We start from the raw sequence: 13372 nt of genomic DNA, 5'->3' as shown, positions 1-13372 counted from the left end.
CGGGGCTGGCTGAGGGCCCACACCCCGACCTTCCAGAGCCCACTGGGGTCCCAGCATCCCATTTCTGGGTCTAGGCGATGCCCACTTCACCATTTCTCACTCTCTGGAGAAGAGCCAAGGTGTACCCCAGATAAACTCTCCTTGGAGAACCAGGTATTTTTCACCCAGTTAGTATTAATGGAGTAGAAATTTTGTCTTGAGCACAATGTGAAAAATCCATGAGTACTATGCAGGGATTGAGCAGAGTCAAACACCCCCAAATGCCAATGGGACTCTGTCATGGAAGTGCAACTTCTAAATATTAAATAAAACAGTTTAGTAAATTATCATTAATTGCCTTCTTAGATAGAAGTCAAATTTCAAGGACTTTCCAAGCAAAAAGAAATTTTGAAACAAAGAAAGGAATGCCAAGAATTAGGAAGGCTGATGACCTGATTTAAAGGTTCCTGGCTGGCCCTTCCAGATTTCCTCTTTAACCTACTTATTCCTCTTCCCCCAACAGCTGCGCCCACCAAAGCTGAGAGCTAGTACCAGGCTCACCTGTCCTCTGCCTGTGCTTCCTCCAGCACCTAGGAGGTGAGTTGGCCAGGTTAGCCCTTGCCAGGTGGAAGGATAAGCCCAAGCCTCCCACTTTCCAGTGTCTCACCCAGCCAACCCCTCCCCTCCAGCCTCCTTGACCCCTCCAGCCCGTAATTGGGCACTAAACTAAACTGGTCTTTCTTGTTTGCAGTGCTCTGACCCCAAGTCTCTGAGGCCAGGAGCAAGCATCTAAACCACAGAACTGTCTCTGCCCACTACGGTGTCCATGCTGATTCCTCTGGCATCTGACTCTTGTCCTCACATTTCAAAGACGTGTGCCCCTCAGACACTAGAATGAGGGACTTGACCTGTGGGAGTCCTAAAATCATTTCTGGAGCTCAGAAAACACCTTCAAAATAATGAGACTAAAAAATACTTACATAGTTACATGTTTAAAGGTTTAGAAACAGATCAAGATATGCTGATTTATGTAAATATAAGTCTGCATCTATTCCATTCCAAATTTCAAGCGAAATGTATTTCCACACATGTATATAAGTAGATTAATTAAATTGAGCCCTTTATGCCAAGGTATAGGTATAAGTTGTCCAAAATTAATTAAAGGACATAAAGCAGAAGCAACAATTCCTCATCAGCCACACAGATTAGCAAAGGGGGTGTGACACAGTGATTGCAGGCAGGAAAGCAAGCATCCTTTGATAGAAATAACCCAAAGATCACACCAGCTCATTCTAGAGGTCAAAATATCACCAAGTTAAAGGGTCCCAAACCACTTAGCCTCAGGTAAACAATTTCAGAGGTTCCAGATAAAGGACTCTGATCAAGTATCTTCATATGAACAATTTAGACATCTGCAGGAGGAAAACAAGTTGTTTCAGCCAATGCTTTTCAATGCATACAGCATTAAAGTTTCATTCAAAACTTTGCATAGCCCAAAAGGATTTATAGGAACATAAGAAAAAATTGAAATGTAGACTGTAAGCTTTATTTCATTGTTAAACTTCTTGAACTTGTTAACAGCACCTAACATGGTCACATAAGTGAATATCCTTGTTCTGAGGAAATGTATATGGAAGTATTAAGTGCTCAAGGAGCATGATGTATACCACATACACCCAAATGTTTAGATAGCTAGCCAAATAGATAATAAATGATGGGTGGGTAGATAGACAGATAGATATGGATAGATGGATGGATAGATGGACAACCTACACTCAAATGTTTAGAGAGAGAATAGAATAGAATAGAATAGAATAGAATAGAATAGAATAGAATAGAATAGAATAGAATAGAATAGAATAGAATAGAATAGAATAGAATAGAATAGAATGACATAGCAAATGTGGCAAAAATGTTAGAAGTTGGTGTATCTGCCTCTATGGGTAGGGAGTATGTTGGAGTTCTCTGTACAGTCTTTTCTTTGAAAACAAGCTGCCCCGCCATGGTGCTGTCCTTTATGGACCTATTTTACCACCATGAGCGGGAAGCCCACAATGATGTTCAGTGGATGCACCTCACACAGCTCAGGAAGAGAGCATAAGCCATCTCTTCCAGGCAGTCCTTATGACCATGCCATTTCCAGACCCTGCCTCTAGGAATTTTCCCTGGGTCTTGCTCTCACTGCAAGCCTTCCCTTCCCAGTGCCCCCTCCCAGACATGGATGCTTGTTCTCTTCCGACTTCTATGTCCACCCTCTGGCTTCTGCTTGGAGCCTGGACAGACCACTGTGCTTTGGGCCACTCAGCCAGCCCCTATCACTTTGTGCTGAGCTCCTTCCCTACTTTGCTCTTACTGCCTCTTCATCTCCTTTCATCGTTGCTCATGTGACTTCTCACTCCACGTCCTGTACTTGGCTCCAACATCTCCTGTGCTCTCTGCCCTCTTTCTAACCCACAATCTTAGCTCCAGGGAAGCAAACCCAGTTCCCTAGAACGCTGTCCTCCACACTGCCCAGCTTCCCTCCACCGTCGGCACCTCGCTATTGCGTGGATCCCCAATGATGTCCTTAAGAGGTCAGTTACACATGCTCAGAGGCATGACCATGCTAAATGCAGCTGCCATCTCGATCAGCGTGCATCCTTCAAGTGTGTAACACCATTGCTTCTCATGGTTTCATGCCTGCCACTCCCTCCCATTTGGAATCAGCCACTCAATCTGCAGCCATACTTCCAAGTATTTTTAAGCACAGTTTTAGTAACTAACATTGCTTTTACTCAAACTTGATTCTGTAATCTATACAAAGAATTTTAGATGGCTCTAAATTCACAACCTCCATTTAAAACTGGAAGTGTTGAATATGTGTGCTCAAGAAGTATTTGTCCATGGGAAGCAGACTTGGCCCAGTGGTTAGGGCGTCCGTCTACCACATGGGAGGTCTGCGGTTCAAACCCCAGGCCTCCTTGACCCGTGTGGAGCTGGCCCATGCGCAGTGCTGATGCATACAAGGAGTGCCCTGCCACGCAGGGGTGCCCCTCGTGTAGGGGAGCCCCACGCGCAAGGAGTGCGCCCCATAAGGAGAGCTGCCCAGCGCAAAAGAAAGTGCAGCCTGCCCAAGAATGGCACCACCCACAAGGAGAAATGACACAAAAAGATGGCACAGCAAAAAGAAACACAGATTCCTGTGCCGCTGACAGCAACAGAAGCGGACAAAGAAGACGCAGCAAATGGACACAGAGAACAGACAACTGGGGTGGGGGGGTGGGGGGGAAGGGGAGAGAAAGAAAGGAAGAAAGAAAGAAAGATTTGTCCAAAGGGTGAATACATGAATTCAACACCAAACATTTCTAGTGACGCTAGAGTCTTTCTGCTCTTGAGTCAAAGTACCAAGGTAAGAAATGAGCCATGTCTGTCCTAAGGCCACTGATCATTCCCTGAGGCCTGTGCTGGACCTCCATGGCCCCATCCACAGCCACGGCGAACCAGGGTCCATTCAGCTTAAATCGATAAAAAATTAAACAAGTACACAAAAACAACAATGATAAAATAATGGCACATCCCTCCATCATACCAGCCCCATTTCAAGTGATCAGCACCACAGGTGGCCAGTGGGTGCCATCCTGGACAGCACAGCCCATAGGGCGTTCCGTCATCCCAGAAAGATCTCCTGGGTGGGTGGCTGCCCTAAAGGGCTACATGCTGTGGGACAAGAGAAAGGCCAGGAAGCCACCGAAGAGCGTCTCGAAACGCCTCTCGAGAGCAGCAGGTCCTGAGCAGTCACTGCTCCCTCCTCAGAGCCCTGACCCGGAGGACACCTCCCACGCTCCAAGTGGAGAGTGCAGTCTGCGGCCTTCTCTTCCAGCAAAGGCACGGACTGCGCCCGCTTGCAGGGGGCCGGGGACGGCTGCGTCTCGGGGCGGTTCCTGAGCTCGCCTCCCTCTGCAGAGCCCTGTGCAGTCTTCAGCGTGAAAGGCTCTATGTGGCACGAGGTGTCACCAGGAGGTGTTAACAGTTCCAAACGCACCTTTTCAATTAGCTGTGTCAGCCTGGGGATTTGCCAGGTTTTACTCCATGGATGGCGACTGGGCAGAATTAATGAGCTTTTGTTTAGAATATTTATGTGTCTGCCCTATGAAAGAATTTTTCAAAGTGAGCCGGGGTGAGGGGGGGTGGAGGGTGGAATTTAAATGTTTTGGCCAAAAACGTTTTCTTTAACTATAGGTAGAAGTAAATGCAGAAATGGTCACAGCAGTCATATAAGTATTTCTCCAGCATCCTTTCACAGGCCTCAGGAGTGGGTATGTGCCCGATCTGCAGAGTCCATGGGATAACAGGGAAGGAGAAGCTCTGGGGTGTCAACCTCATCCTTCCACCCTTAATCACAGCGGGGAAGATCCATCCCCACCCTGTGACCCAAAGTCCTGGGGTTGCTTCCGGGGCAGCTGGTCTCCCCATGGAGACCTGAGAACAGGCCTTGAGCTTCCATTCGCAGCCCTCCGTGGGGACACGAGCTTGCTCCCCTGTCCAGTGCCGGCCGGCCAGTGCGATCAGCGGATGGTCTGTCCCAGCGTAGAGTGAAGACGGCTCCAGGTCCTGGCAGGACATACACTGGGCTCCCACACTACCCTGTCCTACGCTGGAAGCCTGTTCTTCGGCTCCGTAGGAACCATCAGCAGCTTCTCTTGATGGTGAGCCTGGGCGCCGAGCCGCGAGGCCCTGCGCAGCTCCCGCACGGCTGGCCTCTTCCCTCCCGGCGCCCAGGGCTCCACTCCGATGGTGGGAGGGTGACGAAGTGGCCGACGCTGCAGCTGGCTTCAGTTCAGACCTCAGCCTTCCACCTGGGGGCCCTGGAACGAGGTGCCGTCTGGGGTCCAGGCCTCCCTGGCCCCAGCATCCCAGGCTCGCTGCACCCCACACTTTCTGCTCGGCCTCCCCCTGGAATCCACCTGGCCATGACCCCTCAGGTCCTGGCCTGAGACTTGCCGTTAGCCTTCAGGAAACTGCGGGTGCCCGGCCACATCTACTTCAGCCTCTGTCCAGTCTCCACTCAGACTCTGCCGAGGTTGGGGTGGGACGGCCCTCGAGATGATCCACGGCGACCCCCTGGTTTTACAACCCCCTGGAGCGGGGAAACCTTGGTCAAGATCACTGGGGGTTCACGTGGACTTGGCTCTGAGCACAGTGCACCCAGCTCCTAGTCAAAGGTGCTTTCCAAACGCTCTGGCAGCTTCCTGGGGCCTCTCCTGTCCCCACACTCAGTGCCAGAATCAGGGATTCTCTTGTCCCTCCCCACAATAGCCTGGCTGCTGCTGATGGCGATAGGAAAGACCGCCCGGCGTCCCTCAGTGGGTGCTTAGGCGTTTGCAGCGGGGTTTCCAGAGGGCTGGGCATTCGCTGTGACCCCACCGCTGGTGAGAGCAGCACTCCCATCTTCAGGAAAACCAGGAATGCTTCCTGTTTCCCACACATTCCCAAAGGCTCTTCCTAATGGATACCCAGGCAATGCCTACAGCAGACGTGAGTCCACCTGTGCATGTGCTAAGTAAGCATTGTTAGCCCACTTTCACCCAGGAGGAGACTAGCCCTGAGACAGGGTGAGTGGTGGCCTGGGGAGTACTGGGAGTGGGATTCAAACCCAGGTCCATTCATGTCCAAAGCTGCGCTGCACCGCGGGTGATGCATGCCCTAGAACGAGTGTGCTCTGCAGTGCCCACCCCACTCCCTGCTGTGGGATGAGCGCTGGGTGAGGATATAGCACAGGGCACCGGGCACCCGATTTCCTAGGAGGAGAATGGGCAGCCGCAGCTCCCTCCCACACTGCAGGCAGTGCACAGCCTGCAGGAGCCAAGCCCCACAAAATCCCCAAAGGCTGGCCCTCTCCAGAAGAGTGAGTCAAGGACTGTCTGGGGCCAGTCCCTGGACTTGCTGGCTCCTGGAGCTCCCTGTGGCTTTGCACCTCTGAGCTCCTGCTCCCGGCTGGAACGGCCCTACCTGCTGATGGATGTGGGCTACGGGTGCCAGACCATCGAGTAGGTGGAAGCTCTGGAAACTTCGCAGAAAAGCCAGTTCTTGTAAAATTTCCAGTCCATTTTTGTCAGTCCCAAAAGGGAGATGTGTCTACCCAGAATTGCTCGAGCTCTGCCTGTTCTAAAGGGCAGCAGAACTTTTCCTGGACTCTAAAGAGGCCAGCATATCTAACCTGGGTCTGGCTTACTTTTATTTTTTTTTTTAAAGAGGTACCAGGTATTGAATCCAGGGCCTCGAATATGGGAAGCAGGCTGAACCACTGAGCTATACCTGCTTCCTGGTCTAATTTTTTATTAAAATTTAACCTGAGGTGTTCATGGTAACCAAGATGGCAAATTGGCAGGAACAAATATATTCAAGTCAAAATCACAGATAATGCCAAATCATTCTCCTGGACTTTGGGTTGTACAGTGTGGCATTTTTCCTCGATGCTGGGAAAACAACCACCACCTGAGGAGGCGCAGGGAGGACGGGAGAGAGACACCGGGAGTAGAAGATTCAGGGGACAAAGAGCATAAGCAAATCCCACCTGGTGGGCCAGAGGGGGAGCCGTCTCATCAAACACGATGGTGTCAAGAATGTGTGGAAGCGGACTTGGCCCAGTGGACAGGGCGTCCGTCTACCACATGGGAGGTCCCGGTTCAAACACCAGGCCTCCTTGACCCGTGTGGAGCTGGCCATGCGCAGTGCTGATGCGCGCAAAGAGTGCCCTGCCACGCAGGGGTGTCTCTGCGTAGGGGAGCCCCATGCTCAAGGAGTGCACCCCGTAAGGAGAGCCGCCCAGCGTGAAAGAAAGTGCAGCCTGCCCAGGAATGGCGCTGCACACACGGAGAGCTGACACAGCAAGATGACGCAACAAAAAGGGACACAGATTCCCGTGCTGCTGACAACAACAGAAGCAGACAAAGAACACGCAGCAAATAGACACAGAGAACAGATGACCAGAGTGGAGTGGGGGGAGAGGAATTAAAAAGCAAACAAACAAACAAACAAAAAACGATAGGCGTTTGGGGGGTGGAAGTTTCAGTGCAGAAGTTTCAGTGGTGAAGGCAACCCGACAGCATGACTGTAATGAACACCACTTGAAGCAGTGAAAATGGGAAACGTTACATTGTATTTATGTTACCACAATACATTTTGTTAAAACCATAGAACAGGACAACACAAAGAGTGAACTCCAACGTAAACTATGGCTCATAATGAAGGATTATAATCATTATGACAATACTGGTTCACTAATTGTAACAAAGTTACCACACTAAAGGAAAATGTTAATAACAGGAAAAGCTGTGTGTGTTTGGAAGGGGGGTACACGGGAACTCTGTATTTTCTGTGTATTTCTGTAAACCTATTCTAAAAGACAAAGCCTATCAAAAACAAAACAAACAAAAAAAAGGATTGCCCAGCAAATCACTTAGAACTGGGATCTGAAATACGTGCTTATTTTTCATCATAGGGTACTTTCCACTCATGTTTTCTTCTGGAGAGCCACGGAAGGCATCGAATTCATCGGAATGCAGAGGTCCATTGCCCTGGGACAAACCAGCTGCACAGCCGAGCAGAGACTCAGCGCCCCAACCTGCGGGCCGGCGCGGCCACACGCACGTCCTGGACCCTGCGGCCCAGCTCAGGTTCAAGGGCAGGTCTGGCCCTGGGCAGGTCCCCGGGCTCCCCTCCCCCATCGGCAAGGGGCTGGACGCCGGGGTCCGCAGGAGAAGCCCTGCCCCGCAGCCAGCGAGCGCTGACTCCTCGGTGTGAACACAGCCGCGGTGGACGGCGGGGGGCAGGGAGTTGAACTTCCCGCTCTCTCGGGCGGCCCCCAGCCATCCAGTGCCCAGCGGCGCCTCATCTGCCTTCAAGCCACAGGTATCCAGAGCCCACCTCAGGACACCCCCCACCGCCCACCTGGACCGTCCAGCCAGCTCCTCAGCGGGCTCCCGCCTTCAGTCCTTGCCCCTGTCTATTCTCCACACCGCCTTAGCCTTCTTAAAGCAGGAGTCACGACGCCCCTCTGCTCAAACCCTCCAGCGCCTTCCCGCCCACCTGCGGACAGCCACGGGACGCCCACCACACTGACCCACAGTCCTTCCCTTCTGGGTCCCAGCGCCTGGCCCGTCCTTGTCACCCTCCCTACTCACTTCCTGCCAACAACAATGGCCTGCTCCCTCCAACTCACCTGCACATCCTGCCTCAGGACGCTGGAGGTGCCGGGGCTAGCCTGGACGCTGCCCCCTGCTATCTTTCTAACTCCCTCACCCCTTCACAGGTTGGCTCAAACGCCACCTTCTCCCTGACCATCTGATGGGACACTTCAACCCGTTCCCACCCTCCACTCCCTCACCCTGTTCCCTGCTTTATCTTCCTGCCTTGGCAGGTACCATCTTGTTAACAAACTACATCCTTTACTTCTTTCATTTATGTTGTGTCTTTTCCCACCGGAAGGTAAGCGCCACCTGGCCTGTGATTTGTTGTTTCCTGATGTATCCCCAGCCTCAGGCAGCATGTGGCCCATACTCCAAGCTCAGCGAACATTTCCTGGATAAAGGAACACCAGGTTGGGTCTGGGGATTTGGTGAGCCATACAAGGTTTCGCCTGTTGTCCTTTGCGGAAATCTCCCCCAAGTTACGCCCTGCCCTTCCACGTTGGGTCCCAGCAGCCGTTCTCCAGGCAGTGCTCCCCAGCATTCACGTGCCGCGGCACCTGCGGGCTCCTCCTCTGTGTGCCCCAGAGCCCTCTTAGCTCCAGTCCAAACACTAAGCGCAGACAAAAGCTTTGAATCCTGCCATCCCACCAATTCCTTGAAGTAGGAAGAGAAAGACTGGAATCTGCCCAAATGTGCCCGTAGAAGAAAGAATGCTCGTCAGCCGGGGGGGCTGCCGTTTCTAGCTGGACTTGCTGGCATGTAATCATCAGTCTCATTGGCCTATCCTAAGGCAGAAGAAAATAACCGTCCTCCCTGCTCGGCAAAGAGGAGAATAACCACACTGCACCTTGTGCTCTGCTGGCAAGTTTTTCCTCAGAAATAGGGAATCCACATACCTCAGTTGCCTAAACCTCAGGAGGAAAAAAGGTCCTACACTTAGCTCTAAGAATAAAAAGGCATCCTCGGGTGTGTGGAAACCTCCCTTTGCAAAGTAATTTTAATAGCAGGATCACTTTAGGTGCTGTCCCTTCCACACGCATTATCCGGTTGAACTGCAGGTGAGTTTGTTTATACACAATGGAAAAAATATTAGAAGAGCAATGCTGCACAAGAGAAGAACCAATTGACCCAAGAAATACAGAACCACTACCAGAAAAAATAAATAGGAGCCCAGATCCCAGATCCCTGCCAGGGGCTTGTCCACGCCTCTTCCCTGCAGGCACCGCCTTTGCCCCGAGGAAACAGGTATCTGAATAGCTGTCCTTCCAGGTGTGCCTCCTAGGAGGTCCCTCTCTGCGGGTCCTGCGCTCCCTGCAGGGTCCCACTGGCTGTGGACTCGAAGGCTTCCGCACCCTCTGGGCCCGATCGCCTGGGGGCCTGTCGGGACTCCACTCCCCTGGAGCTGGGGAGCCCCTTCCAGAGGTTAGGGAAGCGAACTCGCGACAGCGGCCGCGCAGGTGCGGCCCGCGCAGGTGCGGCCCGCGCAGGTGCGCACGAGGGTGCCCGCGCACGAGGGTCCCCTGCGCAGGTGCGCGCGGGGCTGCCCCCGCCCCCGCGCCGGCACGCCGGGTGTGCCCCCTGGCAGAGCTCGCCTCCTCGCGCCAGGTGCTGGGTCCCGGCAGTCTCCTCCCCGGTGTCAGCGGGGCGGGGGGTGGCCGGGTGCGCCCCTCCGCGCGCGCCTCGGGGCGTCCTTTCCTTGCGCGCCGCTGGGATTCCTCCCTCGCCGAAAACGGGACGGATTGAGAGCAGCGACCCCTGGTGGTCCCACGCAGCATCGGCCTTAATAACTGTATAATAAACTAAACACCTGAGGCCTGGGGGGAGGGAGGGGAGAAACGCGCTTCAGCGCAGCCGAGGCAAACTGGAAATTTCCACACCGTGTTAGGAAGGAGACTCGCAGAGGCCGTGTCTGTGCCTTGCTTTGGGCTTTCATTTTGGATGACCTGGTCGGTCTGGCATTTTACTCCAACTCCTGGCTTGCCAAGATAGTTCAGCTGGAGGCAGGGAGCCTTCGCTAAGGCAGGTGGGTGTCGGTTCAGGAGCAGGGCTGGGGCTGGAGCCTCGCCCCACAGGAATGGGCTTTCGAGAGGCCAGCAGACAGGAAGGAATTCTGCCGCTAACAAAGCACTTGCGGGAGATGATTAGGCGTCAGTCATCAAGGTTGGGGCGGGGCATTTTTGTCGAATGACGGGCACTGCTTTCCGTATCTCAGCAGAGGCATCCCTGTGCTGACCCGCCTGCCTGAATGCAAGTGCAGTGCCCAGGAATCTGGCAGAGACGACGAGGGTGTGCCCTCAGCCGTGACAAAATGCGGAGATCAAAAGGCAGCCTGAGTCAAGGCTTCTCAAGGAAATTTCCTAGGAGATACATCTCTCAGGTGTGCCAGGAAGCTTGGATATGTATACCTCCTCGCCACGTGGAGAACCCTTGATATTTCTCCACCTGGACAGGAATATGCCTCACGTAAATTACCATTCAAACATACAAAAGCCAGGAAATGCAGAAAACTCATTTTTTTTAGTACCACTCAGTTACGCAGCTCATGCGCCCTTGGCATTCTGGAGTGAGAGTAGCAGTCCTGCCCCGAACCTAGCACTCCTAGGTCCATGCACAGCTAAGCTTCACCGCAGAGAAGGCTTATATTTGAGTCCGTGAACTGACCTATTTATACTTGAATATAAATGGTGTTCTGATGTCCTGAATATTCTTGATCTCAGTTTTGAGGGCTGTTGATTTTAATGAAGGAAAGGAAAATTCACTGTGGAAAACATGACACATTTTCCATAGTCCCCCTCCCCCCCCACACACACACACAATTTGCAGCATGCTACATCCCAGCTACCCACAATTATTTTTTAAATCATTCTAAAAATTACTACTGCTCGACGGGTCTCAGTTACAAGCCTACCAGCAGTAGAGACATCCAACTATTTCATAACAGAGTATTAAGAATCCATCCTTAGTAAAGGGAGAGAAAACCAGAGTAACTCAGGAGAGCCTGCCTGCATGAAGGCAGAAACGGCTTCTGTTTAAATCACCCCCAGGACGTTCTCCGTGAGTAAAGAGAACGAAGTTGAAATAAGCTCTCAGATGGGCCGTCCCCACTCGCACCGTCACCCTGATAATGAGAACAAGCTGGCAAAAGGCTCCTCATCCGAGTGGATCTGGCCCAGCTCTGCAGACTCTCACGGCCCCTGGGAGCTCCAGGACCCCACTCACCCTAAATTAAAAGCACGGCAGTAAAACCCAGGGGGAGAGCGGCTGGAGTGAGTGGCTCCTACGGCAATTCAGAAATAGCTTTATTTAGCAAGAAAGACTTCCAGTAGTGAGCCTCAGCTCAGATGGGATTAGCAGGTGGAGACAGATAGGAGAGAGAAGCTCCAGGGAGTGGAGTCACACCCCACCTGGTGGCCCTGGTCAGGATGCGCCAGCCGCTCCCCTCCCGGGACCTTCGCGGGACAAGACCCTGGTCCAGATGCAGCTCCAGCCGGTGGGCAGCAGCCGGCCTGCTCGGAGGAGTGAGCTTTTTCGGAGAGGGGCACAGAGCACCCCACTGCCCTCGAGGCTTGGCCCGGGAAGGTCCCTGGAGGCAGAGAAATACCTGGGTGTGCTTCCCCGGGTGGGAGGCGAGCCGCCCTGGAGTCAGAGCACAGGCGGTCAAGGTCATCTCCAGGGAAGCCGGCATCGCCATCTCGCCGGGGGGAAGCTGGAGAGCGGGAGGCAGGCCAGGCCCAGCCCCCCGGAGGGCTCGGCCGCCCGCCCGGTGTCAGGGCCAGGGCGTCAGTCCTGCCCTCCTGCAGAAGGCTGCAGTCCCCGCGCAGGCCACACACACACTCATACACTCACACACACGCACACTCGCCCACGTGTGCTTGTCCTCAGACCTTCACACCCTCCCAGTCACACTCACACACACACTGGCTTTACAAACACCTGCACACACACTCACCCTCACAGCACACACACACATTTCAAACCTTCTCACAATGGCTCGCTCATGCTCTCACACTCACACCCACTTACATGCACTACAGCCGTGCATACTCACACATACACCCACGCACATTCACAGAAACACACATACACACATATACATTCACACAGATACACAGGCATCTGCTCCCACGCAGGTACACACTCATACCTACCACTCACACACACACACACACACTGCATCCTGGGACATCCATTCAGGACTGACTCATCAGATTACCCTTTCATGAATCACCAGCATCCATCTGAGCAGTAACCTGGGTTCTCCCGGGAGGTCTTCCTGTAAATCTCGGCCCGGCCCTGAGTCTGCTGAGCTCATGGGACCATATCCCGTTAAGGGTGTGTGTCCATCTCATGCCCTCGCACCTGGAGCGCCTCCCCTTCCCCACCCATGTGCTATTTGCTTCCTGGGTCCACTCTGCCGTTCCCTCTGTCTGCGATGTCCTATCCCTTCTCTCCACTAATGAAAGTCCAGCCCTCATCTCTCAAGCTGGCCCCAAGGAGATGCCCCGGCCGTCCACGCCCATAACCTCCCCTTTCTGCCCACCTGGCCTGCCTTTCTGCCCCCCTGGCCGCACCGCGTCCTCGGCCCTCTGCCCGCTCTCCAGGGGCTCTTGGAGGAGGCAGAGGTATTGTTCTGTGGATTCTGATTCCACTTGGAGGTGTGAGGTTCAGAGCAGGTGCAGGAGGCTGCTCCAATCCAGGCGACCCTTCGGCTCCTTCCAGTGGGAAGAGTCAGAGAGACTGAGCCGTCTCCATCCACCCTAGCACACATGAGAACGCCCTTCTCAACTGGAAAGAGAAAGAAGGGCTTCCATCTTCCTGGGGTCCAAGCTTTCAAAAATTCCCTAACCCGAGCGGAGGACAGGAGACAAATTCACCTCGAACCCACGAAACGTCAGCCTTGCAGAGCACCATCTGCTCGGGACCAGTGTGGTGTGGGCTAGCTGGGGACGGCCCCCGCCCACCGTCACCCTCACGCTGCGCGAGCCAGGCAGGGCGAGCCCGGAACGGCTCCCAGCCCCAGCCTGCAGCAGGGGCCCTGAGGGTGCACCTGCCACGCACACACGGGCCTTCCTGCCACGGACAGGGTGGAGGCTGAACCACGGCGCCCGCAGGAGGCACGTTCATGTCGTGGTCTGCGTGGCTGTGGGTGTGAACCCATTTGTGTGCAGGACCTCGGGAGATGTTATGCATTAGGTGTGGCCGAACTGAACGGCGCTGGGCCTTGA

Source organism: Dasypus novemcinctus, chromosome 14, assembly GCF_030445035.2.
Source record: "Dasypus novemcinctus isolate mDasNov1 chromosome 14, mDasNov1.1.hap2, whole genome shotgun sequence".
NCBI classification, from domain to species: domain Eukaryota; kingdom Metazoa; phylum Chordata; class Mammalia; order Cingulata; family Dasypodidae; genus Dasypus; species Dasypus novemcinctus.
Note: the sequence above shows the minus strand (reverse complement) of the source record.